Source organism: Trachemys scripta, chromosome 6, assembly GCF_013100865.1.
Source record: "Trachemys scripta elegans isolate TJP31775 chromosome 6, CAS_Tse_1.0, whole genome shotgun sequence".
NCBI lineage: Eukaryota > Metazoa > Chordata > Testudines > Emydidae > Trachemys > Trachemys scripta.
Genome location: NC_048303.1, coordinates 105819971 through 105839732, shown reverse-complemented (window position 1 = coordinate 105839732; position 19762 = coordinate 105819971). Strand labels below are relative to the sequence as shown.

Here is a 19762-nt window from a genome sequence, read left to right as displayed (position 1 = left end):
CTGAAACCTAATCTTTCAGGGAAGGACAGCTGCACTGGGCAGTATTTAAGCAGCTTTCTAAGACACACTATCATCCTAAAAACCAACAACAACATACAACCAACATTCCTACTCTACTTTCTGGTCAGTGTTTTAGCCTTTCATCATACTGCATATTTTTCAACAAATTCATGTTTTTCACTTACACATGTTTAACTAAAATTCTAACCTGATATTTTTTATAATCAAAACTGTACGTGTTTGCATATTCAAATGACCTGACATCTAGTTCCCATTAAAGTCATCAGGCATTTCATACTGACTTCATTTGAAGTAGTATCAGTATGTGGTTGCAACTCCTAACATGCTTAAAACAAGATTTAGATAAAAAACAGTACATAGTGTATATATCTGACACATAAATGACACATTTGTTGTTCAAAAGGTTGAAAATTTAAAAAGAGGAATTCTGGTCCTACCTTTACAAATTGCCTTTCTGTGAAGGAGACCCCTCTAGTCTGGAAGTAAGTTCCAGAAGATGGGAAGTAGTGTGGAGGGGGTCTCCTTCCTTTAAAAAAAAGATAAATGGTCAAATATTTACAAAAAACAATTAACCCAGGAGTAATTATACAGGTGTACACAAAAACTGATTTTACATGTACATGCTGAAACACCAGACACACATTTCTGTGCTGAAAATCCTTTATCCTTGAGCGTAAGGCAGATGAAGAAAGGCCAACTGTGTAAAATGTCCTAAATATTTTCCGTGAACTTTTCTAACATTACTGCTGTCTGAATTTTCCACTAATAAAATAAAGTAAAATCATCCTTTCTTAACTTTAAGAAAATGTGCAAAGCTTTTAACCTTTCTGTTCTGATGTTCTGCTAATTCTTCATTCTGAATGTCTCGGGCCCTGTAGCCATAAAAAACAATAATAAAGAAATAGCATTCTCTTAATTCCATATCTACAAATCTCATTTTCCTTTAGTAAAGCTGCATGAAAGAATACAGCCTAGGGACAGTTAAAAATACAATTAAGAATTTTTTAATTCAATCAACATTATAAAAAGCAGGCAGAGTTTTATTGAGTTCAAACTCAGCAAACAATTGTATTCTAAAGGTCACAAAGCCTCTGACATTGTTATCAGAATATGTCTGTGTATTTCCAGTCAGTGAGTCTAAACAATTAACAGAAAGCCAAACGTCAGACTGAGGCAGGTTGCAATAGTAAAAAAGTTGGGCCACTGAAATCAAAGTAGGATAGCAGTCAATTTGCAGGAGGATTGTATAGCTTTCTGCAAATGTGGGACTAGATCCACATTTGTCTCATTCAGATCCCTTCAGCTTGGCACTTGACTCAGTAGCTATTATGAGAAGTTAGCGGATTCTGCCATCTAAAAAGTCAAATTTTACATGTGTCACTTACTGAACTCTGACTTCTAGAAACATCATTTCCAGAACATTAAAGGCTATAAACCAAAGATCATCGCATTTGCTTTCTCTGTTTCATACAGTATGTTTAATATATTGTGGATGGAGAAAATATATACCAAGTGACTATAATAGTATGTAATTAGTTTTGCAATTATTAAACAGAGCATTTTAATTATCTGGAAAACAATGAAATAATTTTCTATACCAATGGATATACATTGAAAGAACTATTGAAGATATGAAGTAGCCTAGCTATACTTGGAACCAAGAGGAAATGTAGCACAGAGCCTGATAGTAAATTGGGACATGTCTTCTAGTGCCATGAATCAAAGAGAAAAACAGTTTTAGTGTGAGAATGTAAAATCACATCATTTTTAATGAACTGATTCGAGGACAAATGTACTGTATGTTCAGTATGCTGGTAAATTTTGAAAGTATATACTACACACAGCATTGCTAGTGAGGATCACAGAGAGACACAGGTATAAGCATGAAGTTTAAATTTGTGACGTCTCTCCTATTGTAGCAATTGCTGCAATATCCATCACAATTTAGTTTCCTCCCTATTATTATGCTACAGTTGAATAATGTTAGTTTCTGAGGAATACGTCACAGCTGGTAAGCATGAGATACTTAAACGTGCAAAGCCTTTTGATCCAAGGAAAGTAAATATATTTAAAAGCACATATTATGGCTAAAACTGAGCTGGCAAAAAGAACAAATTACGTGTATGAATTGTCATCTTAATTGAAGAATTAAAACAGCCTGAAAAAAACTAAAATCACTATTATTAAGCAAGGTTTTTAGGATTGGAACAATTCTTTGATCACGATATTTACAAAAGAACATCATTTTTAGTAATTTTTCAATCAATTTTTTCGTGTATTTTAGCTAGCAAACCCATATGTGAAGATTTGCACATGATGTTTAAATAAGTATTATCACTCACCAGTTAAAACCAACTGAGATTATCAGAGAGATGTTATGGGAAAATAGATCCCAAACTAAACCTGTGCAGTGGCAGACACACAGCTCTATGAATGCACAGCAGTTCAAACAACAAGTGAAGCTTGTTGGAAAGGAATTTACAGGCCAAGCACTCTCAAGGAATCTTTTTCTACATCATCAGATTTCCTCAGTAGATGTGTTGTACAGGAGCTCTCAGTGTAGTGGATCACAGAGAGAAAACATTCTTTCCCTTTGCTCCTACCTGGTAAATCATTGATAATATATGAAGGAATATTTTTAAACACTGATTCTGCTCCAGGCTGCCAGTTGCCATTGTGCATTCATAAGTAGCTTCCTTTTAAGCCTTTTCCAAACAAATCAAGGGCTAGAAGTATTAAACAAATAAACAATCCATAGCAAATATGAAATTTATTGTTTTAATGAAATATATGGACCATAGTATGCCATCAGTTTTTCTACAGATTCACAATGAGGGATTTTGCTTAAAAAGTGATGGCATGATATGGCCCTTTGGTATTTAACTGACTTAAAAAAAATTCAATCTCTATACTTTTTTCTCCATTAAAAAAAAAAAAATACAGATCTTAGCTTGCAGTAATACAAGAGTGAAACATGTTGGCTCAAGCACTTATATACTGACTGTTTATATGTAATTAGTCCTTGTTGTATTTTGAATATAAATATATCCAAAGTATGTCGTGTGCATTTCAGAAGAGAGAGACTTGGTTTATCAAAATACTATCTGAAATTCCTACCTTAAAAAGATATATATGATTTAAGGAGACTTATTCAGGTGGGCTTCATTACTATTATTTATTTACATATATAGGATCCCATTTTTAGCCCTTTCTGAGAATGGAAAGTTAATAAATATTTGTAATAATTAAATTTTTGGAACCGAGCAGAAAGCCTATCGTGGCAAATGACCACCCACACCACTTGATGTGACATAACTCAGCTGTTTTTAAAGTAAGATAGCCCATTAAAAACTAAACACAGCGTACTGAAGTTGCACTTTCATTATGTGACCTTACAGTATCCTGATTTATCTCCAGAATCCTTTTAAAAATAGAATTGCCCAATAGCTTGATAAATCAAGTTCATTTTGAAGGAAATTCAATATGCGAATGTTTCAGCTGTGCTCTTTTACAAATGGTCTGCCTTGTCAGTTTGAAAAACTGAAAATCAACAAAGGAACAGTGTAAGTATACTTGACCTTATTCCCTAATGTCTATCAAGAATTCCATGGTTGGTCGATTTTAAATTTGTGAAACTGACACTCAAAAATGTATAGAGCATCTTCAGTCCAGATCCCATAACTGCTGACTATACTCCAGCCACAGCCTTGGAATCTCCGCACTTGCCAACTTACACAGCACTTACAAAGCTAGTTTAAATACTCCATCAATCTATGTCCATTCCTTCCTTAGAGTAATCCTATTTAGATTATCTTTTAACCCTACGCTTGCATTATGGGAAAAGTGTCATTATTAATCTAATAAAGGAAACATACATTTAAGATGAGACAAAGAAATGTAGCCTATCACCTCTGATAGCGTCCTTCCTCAACCACAGTGGCAGGGGAGTCAACAATCCTGAATATAATTATGGGGGAAGGGGGAGGACAACATACATTTAACTCCCAAACAACATTAGTCTAATTTATTGGCAATAAATCATAGAAAAGTGTCATTTTGATGTTGGCTATCTGTGTTAAAAATGTCCTTCTGGTGCATATGCTGTGCACTGGTATTTGCTGTACATGAGCAGTTTATACAGGCCCCTAGTGGTTTAGCACACACAGCACCAGATGAAGGGGGATTCCTACTCTTTAGCTTGGCTAGTTTTAGTCTCTGTATTATTCCGGTTTAGAAATGAAGGGTGACCTTAAAATTAAAGCTGAATTACTGATTAAATTTAAAATACTAAACAATTCATTTCTAAATACAACCCCAGAGCTGTTTTCACAAACCTCCTCAGAAAATTAAATGCTGTATGTTTTACCATTTCCCATTTAGTGCACTGGCACAACTAATGTTTGAGTTACATAACAGCCACAACAGAATGTTTAATTTATACCACTTTTTATTATTCATTAAAAAGTAATATGACTGCTAATACTAAAAGCTGATTTTAAAACACAGACCCTGACATCTAGAAGCTCAGAAATGCAGTTTTCCTTTTGAAACGCCATTCCTGACAGCTTGGCATAGCACACATAAACCACAATGAATTTCTTAGTGCCTTCTTAGAGTAGAAGTCTACTACTTAGCCAAAGCTCTCAGTACTTAAAGTGAATATACACAAGCTATACATCATTTCAGCATTGAGAGAAACCTAAATATATTCCACCATACCACCACAAGTGACAACTAAAATTGGAAAGCTACTCCTGTAAAAAGTATCCAATTAAATCCCTCTCCATGTCTGTGTAAAAGCTACACCACCTAGTTCTTTGAAAATCCCATGCCGACACATTACAGCTTTTAGCTATTTTAACTGGACAACATTTGACAGCTGAATTTATGAAACTGACCAGTTTGTCAATTTCACACTTCAAAAAATACAATAATAGCTGATCTCATGAGAGTGAATTTAAGGAAACTCACAAAATTGCTAGCTATATGAGATGCAAGTACATACAATTATTTTGGGGGACAAGGGAGAATTTTATTTTGTTCAGAGCTGCTCTGTTCAATAACAATGAACAATAAAGCTTTGTTCTTTCCCAACCCACTAAAAACTATGTAATACAATATATTCTAAACCACATTTCCATAAAGAATAGAAAATAGTAAATATTATAAATCTTTTACCAGACACCAAAGAACACAAAATATCTTAGAGCTGTGTTTCTTCATCTATGCATCAAGATTCAAAGTAAAAGTCTTGATGTTACAGAAGTTGCCTGTGTTTGTGCAGAAGGTAGGGAGAAGGCAATTGGCAAAAGGGTCACAAGATAGAATTCACACAGAAAGTTGAGACTAAGTTTAAATACTCAAGAGAATAGAAACATAAAATAAACATATCCATCCCCTGTAATTAGGAAATTCCAAAGCAAAGTAGTATCTAAGGTCTTACATGAAATGTCGCATAGTCTCCAGTGAATATTGAATGAACAGAAAAACATAAAACCTTTGCTGCTCTGTGACGAGGTGAACAAAATGGTCCTCTTTATATATGTAAAAGCTTCAATTTTAAATTGTGTGTATGTATGGGGTAAAGGTGAGAAGAAATAGAAAGGTGTGTGTGTGGTGGTACAGTGTATAAAGGCCAGGCAGGAGAACGTATACTCATCAGACAACAGTCTCAAATAACAACGAGAAACAGAAATGTGTTTATTGAGAGGTGTCTGAAAAAGGAAAAGTGATGATGGCTTGGGAGGGGGTGACAGTTTTAAGGAAAAAATATCCCCACCCCAAAATGTAGCACTTAGAACTGAATAAAGAAAACAGATCTTGTATTTATAAGTCAAAGTAGGCTACATTAAAAGTGGGGAAAGTCCCTGCTTACAAAAAATATGAATTTTAAGAGGGAGCTAGTAAAATAAGTTTTCTGCACAAATGTGAGAGTTCCATTATAACCCTACAGAAAGCTGCACTGTTTCGGTTTCTTTACAGTGGTTTCAAAAAAGGACCTTTTTTAGAAAACAAACAAACAAACAAACAAAAACTTCTTATCATCATGCACAATCATATGCAATTGCTATAGGGGAAAAGAGAGAATTGATCTGATTCCAGTGTGTAAAAGGTCTCCAAACAATTCCTCCCACACCGTGAATGGCAGCCACTTTCCCTTTGATTGCTGCTAGTTCCCCTTCTCCCCACTAGTTCAAATAAAAAATGCTATCATTAATAACAACTCACCCCTCTTTACAATACACGATACATGAATTCCCCCCTCCCCCCACACTTACAGTAGGAATTCAGTGGAAACGTCTACTCTGGTCACTAGTCAATTCCCCCCCCCCCCCACACACACACACACACACACACACCCCACAACAACTCTCTCCATGTCCTTTCTCAGCCGTGGTTCGAGATTAAAACCCAGAAGAAAGCAGAGGCGAGGGGTCTGGCCAGGGCTAGGGGCAGCCTGTTTAACGCCAAGGGGGGAGTGCTGAGTGTGGTGCACATGTGTGCAATGCTCCCCACACACGCACAGATGGAGCGGCAGAGGGGGGAGCAATGGGGCAGCGGCGGGGGAATTACCTGGTCATGCTGGCTCCCCCAGTCCCAGCAGCAGCCACCGCCGCCGCCTGCCCGCCCGCCACCACCGGCGCTTCCCTCCGCCGCCGCCACCTCCTCTCGCTGGGCTCCGGGGCGGCCAATTTAATCCAAGCCAAGCAGCAGGAGCCCGCGGGTCGTTGCTGTCTGGCGCTGGTGCGTGGCTCTCACAGTCCAACGCCGGCAAGTGGGGGAGAGTCGGCGGGAGCCCGGAGATCCAGCAGCCAGGGGCAGCCGGCTCCCCCAGCCGCTCTCTTCCCGGCTCCGTCCTCCGCCTGCTTCTGCCGGCTGCGGCTGCCGCTGCTCCCGGGCGCTCGCTCTGGTCCCAAGCTTCTGCTCCGCTTCCTCCTCCTCCTCTCTTCCCCCCGCTTCGCCTTGTAGCAGAGTCTGTGGCTACAAATAGCTGGGTCGCCCACCCGCCTCCCCCCTCTGCTCGCCCCGCCGCTCCAAACAGAGTGCAGTGCACACAGACGGGAGGCAGAAGGCGATTCCCTTTCTCGGGGCTGGGGGGCAAAGAGAGGGGGAAACAGCCACTAGCAGGAACAGTGCCCCTGCTCGGACTCCCCTGGGAGTAAGGGGGGGGGTGAGGAGGAGTAAAGTGGTGGAGGTGCCTCCCTCTCGCTTTGTTTTGCTGGGGTTTTTTTATTATTATTTTTAAATCCTCTCAGGCTGCGTGGATCACAGGATCCGTATGGCCCCGAGTGCTGGGGAGAGCTTGTTGCAGAGCGGTGCGGGAGCGGAGAAGGTATTGAGAGAGGAAGAAGCACTGAGCCAGCAGTGTCTCCCTGGACCACTGACTGACTGAGGACATAGGAAACAAGAGAGAGACACACACACGGGGGGCGGGGGGTGAGATGGGGGGAAGGAGGAGGGGGAAGACGGTGACGTCACTCCCAGGGATCCAGCTAGCTGTACCAGTCCAGCCGAGAGAAGATCTTGTCTTGTGTGTACACACACACACACACACACACTTGTTTCCAGCACTGTGTAAAGGGTGTGCGTGTCAAAGGGATGCACACACTGAAACACAGAACTCTGAGATGATGGGCATCTCAAATACGCCCCCCTCTGTCTCCTTCCCCCCTTCACATTCTCTCTCTCTGACACACACACATCACACAATAGACTACCTCCCTGTGTGTGTGTGATAACTGTCCCTCTCCAAAAACTTTCTAAATCCAATCTATTTCAGTGGAATTTAAAGGGTTAACTTTTGTTCAGATTCACACCCCTATACAATCCAATGAAATCAATGGAGTTGCAAGAACTATAACTCAGGCAGAATTTGTCCTTGAAGGCATATTATCATCTTTATCAAACATTTGTATATACTTCCATAGGTTTACATGGCACTTTTATTTTCTTTGTAAAGACACAGGGCCAAAGTCCATGTTCATTTACAGCGCATGCTACTTCAGTGAAATCAGGGGAGTTGAATTTAAGTCACTGTAAAGTTTGGCTTAAAGTCTCTGTTTTTTTCTTCCTGGAGGCCCTAGTCATTTGGAGAGGAAGTTCTTCCTTACCTCACAGGGGCGTTGTGAGGATAAATATATTAAAGACTGGGAGGCACTCACATACTATGGTGATGGGAGCCATGTAATTGCCTCAGATAGATAGGTCCTGCAAACACTTATGCTCATGAGTTCTCCCATTGAGTTATTATACTGAGATTGTGTTATTATATTTAGTTTTGTTTTATATTATTTGATTTTACTTTGGAAATGTAGTGCTGCCCAGCTTTAAGGCTACTTTGTTCCTCCCCAACTCCTGTCCTCTTGTTGACATACTTCCAATTGTGCCATGCAAAATGATCCCAAGATCAGTTTTATACTTAAAGGAGCACTGCATCTTCCAAAATGAAAAAGATTTTAATAATTGCACTATGAGTATGGAAAGGCATCAATATATGGAATGTGGCATGCCTGACCATTTTTCATCCTGTTGAATGAATTTGAGACTATTTTTGTTGAATAATAAAAAGTTGAGTGGATTTTATATTTTATACACACACACACACACACACACACACACACATGGTTACGGAATGCAAACAAAAAATTAAAACCCCATCACAACCCAGCCCCATTGACCCCAAGACTCTATGCTTGCTTTGAAATAACTAAATAGATTAGGGTGATCAGATAGCAAGTATGAAAAATTGGGACAGAGTGTGGGGGGTAATAGATGCCTACAAAAGAAAAAGCCCCAAATATCAGGACTGTCCCTATAAAATCAGGACATCTGGTCACCCTAAAATAGATATGCCAGGTTTTAATATAATGATCAAATGTCCTGACAGTTTTCACCATTTGCCTCAGTACTCTTCATGCTAAGATCCTAGAATGACACAGAAGAATTGGTCAGTAATCCCACGTCCCCTACAAATTCTGACACCACCACCACAATTTAGATCTGAGTTTTGAGACTATATTTAACTTTTTCCACACAATTTGCAGTTATAATCATCTTGATATAGCTCCTCCCTCTGTTCTTCCTGTCAGCACTGTGGTATGAATAAGAAATAAATCTGCTTCCTTCTATATAAACAACTAAAGCCAGGCCTACCTAGTGAATTTAATTTCTCAGATTTCTGATTTATGCAATAATACTGGATGTATATGTAAAGAGCAGAGGGAGAAATGATGCTGAGTGCAGTGAAACAGTATGAAAAACTCTGTCTACTGTTGCCCAAGGATGAATCAGCACCTGCTTTGTTATCATCAGCAACAATAATGATAGCAGAAATATACATACATATATGTGTGTGTATATATTTCTGCTGTAATGTTAAACCGGTTGTTTCTATTTCATTGATATATTATTGCTCCCAAAAGTTTTAGCTTTCAGGATGCATAACTCAAAATATCACAAGTTAACACAATGTGGGAATAATATTCTTTACAAAATATATTAAGAAGTTCAAGTACAATGTTCTACTAGTTTTTGTTTGTGCAGTTTATTGCCAAGATTGTGATAATACATAACTGTAATGCTAGCATAATACTGAATTGTAAGAATATTTCAAAAATATATTAACTTTGAAATATTTCTTATACAAATATCGAACAAACTGAAAGTGCTGTACTACCAGGTACAAAGATACTGAATTAAGTTAAGTACTCAGGATATGAATCTATACACAAACTTTTTAGTGTGGGGCGTATCTCTTGCTTCTGTTTGGATCGTTAAAAATATCTGTACACATATATAAACACACATACACTTCTTCCATTGTTAAAAAATAAGAGTTTAAATTCTGCTCACCTAAACCACACAAGTAGTCCCATTGCCTTCACTGACACCTCACATGAGTAAGGGGGGAGAGAGAGAGAGCTTTCCTCTTGGCTGCCACCATTTAGGGCCTGATTCTATGTTTTTTACTCAGGACAAAACTCCCACTGACTTCTGCTAGAGTTTTGCCTGAGTAAGACATGCAGGACAAGTCCTTAATGTTTTAATGTTGCAGTCTCATGCAGTTCAAACATTAAATAGTACTGTATTATATTATAAATTAATACTACACACTGTTATTTTCCCCTTGGCTCTTGTGTTTGAGACTGTGGCATGCAATGGTGACAAATAGGCAACCCCACTAAACTCTTTAGGACAGTGGGATGTTCCATTAACAGTTGGAACCATCTCAATCAAAGTGGAACACTGGGTCACTTCAGGAGAAGAGCAAAGGGGGGCACAAAGGATACTCTGTAATTACCTTCCCCATTTTTTGTTGCAGGCATTATGATAGCCGTATATTACAATTATTTATAATTACTATACGACAAGCTGTCAGGTGAAATCTAACAGGTGATTTGTCACAAAGCTCCATTAATGTATACATTAGGCATTGGATGACCAAATGATTAGGGAACGTATTTCTGAGTTGCTGCACCGATACTTGAAAAATTCTCATTTATAAGCCACAAGTCTTTGTGATCTCCCAGTGAATATTAAAGATAATAAAATACTACTAGACAAGTAAATACATGAGTTGTCAGTAAACAAAAAAATACTTTCAACACACACACCTTGGATATGCATATCTTTTAAGTGCTAATTTGGTATCTCAGCAAACTTAGTGGGTTTATCAAACTTCCATGAGTCCTATACATCTTTCAACTGATAAATCTTTGGTAGTTAAAGACAGAGGTATCTAGAGAAGAATATGATTCCAAGTACAGTTTTTTTTATTATCATTATTTTTGCCTGGTTCACTATTTTTATCTTAGCTCTTTCTGCTAAAGAAATAAAAAAATTGAAAAGAGTAAGAAGTCTACAGGAAACTAGCAATTAATCACACGATACATGAAAATCTACAGGGACTTGAGGCTGATGAAGCAAGATCAGTTTTATTAGACTGCGCTACAATATGTGCCACAAACTGGAAATAAACAAGAGTATATGCAATGAAAGCTGTAAATAAGATTTTTGGACAGCAGAGATAGCTTTGTCTTCTACTACTGGAGAATGTCAGAAGTAATGAAAACTCTGCTGAACAATTTTAAAAAATAAGATATTTGGAGTGGAAAATGCAATTGGGGGCGGGGCTTCTAGTTTTATTTAGTTTTTTTTGCAGCAGATCAATGGTGAGTTTGGCTTTAAATTCAGAAAAGGTGCTACCACATATAAAAGATGATTTCACCTCTTGAGGTAGGAATGTAAATCCTGTGCTTGTAGGAGAGATTGCACCCCCAAATTACAATGACAGACAACAACAGAAGAGAGTATGGGCAGAACATCATAAATCATTTCTGAGTTCAACTAAAGTGAAGATATGCTCCCAAAAAAGAAAAAGGGGCATACCTCCAACAACTTTTTTTTTTTTTAAACCACAAGCTGGCTTCCTTTTTTCCAGTTATCAAAATAAGTATGGCATACCAACATATTTATTATTATCATCTATCGTCTGTAGTATATTAGTGCCTTGGAACCCCACGAAAGGACCAAGGTCCCACTGTGAAAGGTACTATCCATGCATAGAACAAAGACAGTCCTAGCCCCAAAGAATTCACAGTCTCATACCACTACCCCATTCAAGCTCTGAAAATCAACAACTGAATTAATGTACTTTAAAATTCAGAAAACAGAAAAAGAAATGGGTGAGTATATATAAATAGAAGACTACATCATTAATAGGACTTTACTGTCCTTTGTCTGAGTTCAGATGTCTAAATCTTATAGAACTAGACAAAATAGTTTATTTTTATATAGTTTCTTTTATATAAAGTCTCATAAAGCACTTTACAGAAAGTCTAATCATACCATGAACTAAAGATAGATGGAAGGTTTCATGGTGAGTTTAAAGATAGGGTAGTTATTCCAAGACTCACTATTTTGTGAGCAGGGGTAATGGGGGAAGAGAGAATTCCAGACAACTGGTCCAATACAAGAGAAAGCCATTCTCCACTGCAGAGATCCACATGGAGAGGATAACAGAGAAATTAAGACGGGGGGAAAAGTGAGTGGGAGAAGGAATAAATATATGTGTATAGTTAAAGATAGGGTTATGCAAATTAACCAGAAATTGACCCAGATCATAACCCCATTTCTGAACATTCTCCCTGACAAACTTTGAGGAAATTCACACTGGACTTTATCACTGCAGTGAGCTGAACCGAAACCCAGGATGTGAATATACCTAAACTTAGGGAAAATACAAATACAGCACTTGATCTGAACTTTTACAGCTTGTTCCCAGCTCAAAAGTTGCTATAATGAAAAAAGGAAAACAAAATCTAGGAAACTAAATTTAAAGCAGGAAATAAATTACACAGTAAGTATCAGATAAGATGCAGAGTCAACCTTAGCTTTGATTCTTGACCTTTTGAGTGAGACTGTCTCAGGTTGCACACTTATTTTCCAGTTTAGTTTCACTGTGCATGTTACAAAAGGTGGGAAAGTGGGATGGCTTGTTAAAATCCAAGAGATGTTTTTACCTAGATTGTCCTTTCTGTGGTTCCTCCCTGTGTGCCCTTTCAGACTTGACTGCTGAAGCCTCGCCCCTCAGGGTCATGGATAAAAGATCTGTGCATGGAGAGGCTACACACGGAATATATCCCAGGCATCTGCAGTTTTGTAGATTATTACCTATCATTAAAAAGTAGTCTTTTTTCCCTTTTCATAGTATAGCAAACCAGTGCATGGAATGGACATAAAGATCAATTTATTAGGCACATCCAGAACAGCCACAATGCCGCCACAGAGAAAATCTGGGATTATTTCCATATCTCAGTCACTTCTTTCTTGAGCCTGGGAGTGCTGTGGAAGCAGCCTGCATGGTCTCTTGGAAGAAGGGATACTTCTCCATTCCTCTCCAATGACCCTCCCACAGATACAGAGACAAACCAGAAGGAGCAATGCCTACATATCTGCCCATGAGGTGTGCTGTGATATGGAACCCTTGAGGGTGGAGGGGGAGGGAGCAAAGGAAGGGATATAGGAGGAAATTTCTCCCTAATCCCTAAGGGACATAGATCAGTTTTTAAGCCAATAACATCACAGACAAATGTTAAACGTTTGCAATACCTTAAAGATTTTTCTTCAAAGGCGCAGGTGGTTTTGTTTGCTTACATGAAGAACATGAGCTTGACAATAGGTTATGGAGTCTCTCACTCCCTTCTCACTGTTTTTAATCCCTCTCAAAATGGTTTATGTTTGGAGATTGCTAATTTATCCCCACTGAGATAACAACAATCACATTCCAATTCCTAGTGGACAAGTGTCCATATTGCAAAAATGGCCATCACAATTGGCACTCATGTTGGCAGTCTCAGTAAAGGGCCAATGGCTGAACAGAAGCCTGAATTACTCTCAGAGTCCAAGAGGTGGCCCCTCCTGCACATGACAAACAAAATGGTGGGCCAAACCAGAGAAAATGAACAACTGATTACTTTGGTTTATAGTGCTGTTAATCCAGCACCTTTCACTTCAATCTTAGTCTTGGAACCAATCTTATTCAATATTTTTATTAATGACCATGGCACAAAAAATAGGTGTGTGCTAATGAAATTTGCTGATGTTACAAAGTTGGGAGGCATTGTCAATACAGAGGAGGACCAGAAAAGTACACAGGAAAATCTGAATGACCTTAAAGACTGGAGTGACAGAAATAGGCTGAAATTCAATGGTACAAAGTTCAAGGTCATGCACCTAAAGTCTAATACTAAGAATTTCTGCTACAAGCTGGGGGCTCCTCAGCTGGAAGTGACAGAGGAGGAAAGAGACCCTTGGTGTGTGGGTCAATCACAGGATGACTATGAGCCACCAATGTGATGGGGCTGTGAAAAAGGCAAATATGATCCTAGGATGTATTAGGCAAGGCATTCCAATACAGATAGAGAAGTATTAATGTAGGACCTGAAATATGTGTACAATTCTGGTCACCCGTGTACAAGAAAGATGAATTTAAACTGGTATAGGTGCAGAGGAGAGCTACTAGGGAGATCTTGGAAATGAAGGGCCTATCTTAAGAGAGGAGAGTGGAAGACCTCAGCTTGTTTATTCTAGCAAGGAAGGCTGAGATGGGAGATAATTGTTCTCTATAAATATATTAAGGGGGCAAATACCAGGGAGGGAGAAGAGCTATGTAGCTAAAGCAGAGGTTCTCAAACAGTGGCCCGCAAGCTCCATTCAGGTGGTCCGCAGATAGTTCCCTCTAAAGTGCATGCCTGGGCAGCCACACAAGAAAATGAAGGGCCATCCACCTAATTAGGGGAGCCGTGCAGGCGTGGCTCCACTAATTAGGTGCCTGGACCCTGGAGAAGACGCAAATATAAGGTGAGGTGGTGGCCTTGGGGAGAATTGGGACGTGCTCCAGGGCTGCAGCTGTCGGGGAGAGATGGTCCTCCTTCCCAGCCTCAGCTCTGTGGCGGGGGAGAGACCCCCCTCCTTCACAGCTCAGGGGTTGCTGCAGCGGGGGAGAGAGGGAGAGACCCCCCTCCTTCCCAGCCCCAGCTTGGGGGCTGCCGCGGCAGGGGAAAGAGGGCACGTCCATTGAATTAGAAAGGTAAGACTACTGATATTAAAATGAGTTGTAGATCAAAAAACATTAATTATTATTATTTTATATAGCACTTTTATCCAAAGAGCTTTACAATACTTAGTTAATGGTACAAACATCATTTGGAAAGATCATGAAGTGGTCCACCCAGACCCTCAGCAATTTTCAAGTGGTCCACGAAAAAGAAAGTTTGAGAACCACTGAGCTAAAGGACAATGATAGCACAAGCACAAATGGAAATAAACTGGCCATGAAAAAGCAGATTTTTGAGAACAGAAGGAACTTTCTATACCATCATCTAGACTGGCCTCCTTCATACCACAGGCAATTGAATTTCAATATAGACTAAACATGATAACCTGTATGTGTTACTGCACTGTTTTTATAACTTTCCTAGCACATCAACCTATTTTCCCCTTTTTAATACCTATGTTATTCACTGATTTACTGTCCATTTAAGTCAATTGCACATTCACTTTGTTACTCGTGTGGTATGTAAACTATGCACTATCATGTCCTTTTAAGAACGTCTATGTGTTTTGGACAGAACAAGAGATGTTAAACAAAACCACATTAACAAAACAAATTTGCTCAACACAACTTTTGCTAATCATTTTCATTCTCAGCAATTCAATTAAAACAGAAATCAGGACCATAAGAATAATCAATGTGTTAGCCAAAAAAGTATTCAAGAAAAAAGGAATGAAAAGATTTAATCTCTTTTATTGAATCCAAATTATTAGCAGGACTTTGGTGCCAATCCTTTACGTTCCAATGTTGAAAAAGCATTCTCCTATATTAAACTAGTTCTGTGAGGGAAATCATGTATTAGTCATAGTTTTTCAATTGGAGGATTTATTTTTCAACAAGGGAAACAACTTCTCAGAGTTCTGTTAACGCAAAACTATTCATCGTAAACCAGAGCAGATGTCTTTTTAGGACAGAGCTACAGTTCAAACTAATTCCATATGAGGTTTTTGTACATGCTAGAGCTACAGGAAACTTTTGAGCTGATGGAAATCAAACACCTCAGAGCTTGCACTTGAAAACTTACTGATATTTGCTCAGTTGACTCCCTCTTTATGGTGAAACTGAAGGCATCTCCCACTGTGGCACAAAGGTCCTGATAAGTAAAGTCATTTTACCCCAAAAGTGTGGCTGTAAGGACATTCCTCTGCAGTGTTGCAAGATTATCCTCTTCACTGCAACTTTCCAAGCCCACCATTGTGATCATCTAATCTGACCTCCTATATAACACAGGCCATAGAAGTTCCCCAAAATAATTTGTAGAGCAGCTCTTGATTTAAAAACGGTAGTGATGGAGAATTCACCATAACCCCCGGTAAATTGTTCCAATGTTTAATTACTCTCACTGTTAAAAATTTACACCTTATTTCCAGTCTGAATTTGTCTCCCTTCCACTTGCAGCCATTGAATCATGTTATACCTTTCTCTGCTAGACTGAAAAGCCCATTATTAAATTTATAGACTATAATCAAGTCACCCCTAGCCTTCTCTTTGTTAAACTAAATAGACAGCTTCTTGACCCTATCACTGTAAGGCATGTTTTCCAATTCTTTAATCATTCTCACAGCTCTTCTCTGAACCCTCTCCAATTCATCAAGAGACTTCTTGAATTGTGCACATGTGAACCGGACACAGTATTCCAGCAGCAGTCACACCAGTGCCAAATTGAGGTAAAATAACCTCTCTGTTCCTACTCAAGATTCCCCTGATTATGCATCCAAGCATTGAATTAGCCCTTTTGGCCACACGATTACACTGGGAGCTCCTATTCAGCTGATTATCCACCACAACCCCTGAATCTCCTATGGATTGCATACCAGGACCAAGTCTTCCGTTCTATAAGTATGGCCTAGGTTCTTTGTTTACCAAGTGATCCAGATTGTTTTATATCTGTGACCTGCTCTCTTCATTATTTACCATTCCCCCAATTTTTGTGTCATCTTCAATCTTTATCAGTGACGATTTAATTTTTTCTACCAGGTCATTAATAAAAATAGCATAGGGCCAAGAACCAATCCCTGTGGGACCCTACTAAAATCACATCCTATCCGTTATCCAGTTTTTAACCCAGTTAACATGTGCCATACTAATTTTATATCTTTCTAGATTTTTAATCAGTGTCATGCAGTACCAAGACAAATGCCTTACAGAAGTCCAATATTATTACATCAACACAACCACCTTTATCAACCAAACTTGTAATCTCATCAAAAAAATATATCAAGTTAGTTTGACAGGATCGCTTTTCCATAAACCCATGTTGTTTGGCATTAGTTATATTACTGTCCTTTAATTCTTTATTAATCGAGTCAAATATCAGACACTCCAGTATCTTGTCCGGTACCAATATCGCATTGATAGACCGATAATTATCTCCATCATCCCTTTTTAAATATTGACACAACATTAGCTTTCTTCCAGTCTTCTGGAACTTCCCCAGCATTCTCAGACTTATTGAAAATCAACATTAACAGTTCAGCAAGCTAATCAGCCACCTCTTTTAAAACTTCTGAATGCAAGTTATCCAGACCTGCTAATTTAAGAGTCTAGCTTTAGCGTCTGCTATTTAACATCCTCCTGAGATACCAGTAGAATGGAAAAAGTGTTATCATATGACATGAAGTATTTGTTTTTTTCCCCCAAATACAGAACAGAAATATTTAATTGAGCACTCTTGCCTTTTCTGTTTCTATTATTGTTGATAATTCTGACATTTCCATCTAGTAAGGACCAGTACCATTGTTAGGATTCTTTTTCTTCCTAATATACTTTAAAAAACTCCTCCTTATTGTCCTTAACCCTGCTGGATTAGATTTCATCTTGTGTCCATTTGCTTCGCTTATCAATTTTCTACAGTTCCAAGCTTCTGATCTATATTCATTACTATCAACTTCCCTTTCTTCCAACCTTCTAACCAGGTTGTGGTTTTTTTTTTAACCAGTATGGCCTTCTTCCTCGATTGTGGCTCTTCAGGCAGCTAGTGAAGTGTTCTTAAACAATTCCCAATTATCATTCATATTTTTCTAATCAAATTCTTCCTTCCAACTAATTTGGCTCACAATTGTTTTCAGCTTTGTGAAACTGGCCCTTCAACAAAACAAAGTGTATATGTGTATATATAACTAGTCTGGACTTTATTCAGTTTCTACATTATAAATGTGATTAAGTCATGATCACTTGTGCCTAAGTTACCATTATTTTTTAGTTCTGTGATCTGTTCCTCTTTATCAGTCAAAATGAGGTCTGATACAGAATTCCCCTGTTGTATGAAACATTTTAAGGAAATGTCATCAATAATATTTAGACATTTTAGTACTGGCAGCAGGAGATCTTCTGCATATGTCACTCAAATTGAAGTCCACCATGATCACAAACACAGCTCCCCCCCCCCGCCCACGCATTATAGATAGGGGCATTAGGTGCTAGTCATCCTGTTCCCAAGTAGGATTTGGTGGTCTGTGGCAGACACCAACTAATACCCCATCTTGTGCTTTATCTGTTAGTACATTGATCCATAAGCATTGAATATCATTTTCTTTTAAAGGGAAACAGGTAATGTCATCTATAAGTTCCAACATAAGTTGCTCTCTTCCCATTTCACTTAAAAAAAAAACGGGAGAGAGAGACACACACACATACAAACTTATTTGGCCTCCTCTTGCCCCTCTTCCTATGGTGTAGTTTGTGACTGGCTCTTGTCTTATGTAGCAGCAGTGTTCAGACAGGGTACTGAGTTTACAAACTCCCACAAAATCTGCATCTCCCCTCTTTCCCCTACAGTTTTCTCCATAGAATCATAGAAATGTAAGACTGGAAGGGACCTTGATAGGTCATCTGGTCCAGTTCCCTGCACTGAGACAGGACTAAGTATTATCTAGACCATCCCTGTTTGGTCTAACCTGTTCTTCAAAACCTCCAGTGACAGAGGTTCCACAGCCTCCCTAGATAATTTGTTCCAATGTCTAACTATTCTTACAATTGGAAAATTTTCCTAATGTCTAACCTAAATCTCCCTTGCTGCAGTTTAAGCTCATTACTGCTTGTCCTTGCTCCATGGTTAGGAAGAACAATTTATTACCCTCCCATTTATAAAAATCTTTGACGTACTTGAAGTCTGTTATGTCCCTACTCAGTCTTGTCTTCTCCAGACTAAACAAACCCCAGTTTTTTCCATCTTTCCTTGTAGGTCATGTTTTCTAGACCTTTAATCTTTTTCGTTGCTCTCCTCTGTACTGTCTCCAATTTGTCCTCAGCTTTCCCAATGTGTGGTACAACACTCCAGTTGAGGCCTTAGCAGTGCTGAGCAGAGTGGAAGAATTACTTCTCATGTCTTGCTTATTGTCCTTATTCCCCTCTTAATAGACAGGTACTATATTTTCCCTTCCCCCGTCTTCTGGGATCTCTCCCATCCTCCACGAGTTCTCAAAGATAATTGCTAATGGCTCAGAGAACTGTTCAGCAAGTTCTTTAAGGGTTTGTCTACACTGCAACAAAACACCTGGGGCTGGCCCATGTCAGCAGACTTGGGATCATGGCACTCGGGCGGTGAGGATATAAAATTATAGTGTAGATGTTTGGGCTCAAGGGGGGAGGGTGCTAGCGCCCAGGTTCCAGCACAATCCCAAAAGTCTACACTGCAGTTTTACAGCTCTGCAACCTGAGTCAAATGACATTGGCCAGCAGCAGGTGTTTTATTGCAATGGGGACATACCCTAATTATTCTTATTCTAGGATGTATTCATCAGGTCGTGCTGACTTTAAGACATCTAACTTATCTAAGTAATTCTTAACTTGTTTATTTCCCTATTTTAGTCCCATTTACACTGCTGCATTTTCTGTTACTGTCTTTTCATCCTCATTAAGTAACAAACCTGCCCTGTCCTAGGTCTTCCTCTTGCTTCTAATGCATTTGTAAAACATTTTCTTGTTGCTCCTTATATCCCTAGCTAGTTTAGTCTCATTTTGTGCCTTTCTAATTTTTTCCCTACATACTTGTATTTTTTTATATTCATCCTTCATAATAAACTGACCTGGTTTCCACTTTTTCTATGATTCACTTTTGAGTTTCAGGTCATTGAAGATCTCCTGGTTAAACTAGGGTGGTCTCTTATTTCATATCTTTCCAATGCA

General features: G+C 38.8%; 1 protein-coding gene across 50 annotated transcripts in view; it reads right to left on the bottom strand.

Moving 5' to 3' along the window:
• The window catches only part of PTPRD (protein tyrosine phosphatase receptor type D), a 601896-nt gene that overhangs the window by 491511 nt on the left and 90623 nt on the right, over positions 1-19762 (bottom strand). For 27 of the 50 annotated variants that reach the window (XM_034773593.1, XM_034773595.1, XM_034773582.1 and 24 more), the window contains exon 1: positions 6595-7411. The exons of 1 other annotated variant lie outside the window; for it this stretch is intronic. The gene's annotated coding sequence lies outside the window, so the exon portion shown is untranslated. Of the gene's footprint in view, positions 1-6594; positions 7413-19762 lie in introns of those variants that run through there. 22 more of the 50 variants (XM_034773573.1, XM_034773577.1, XM_034773576.1 and 19 more) reach the window with 4 other exon arrangements.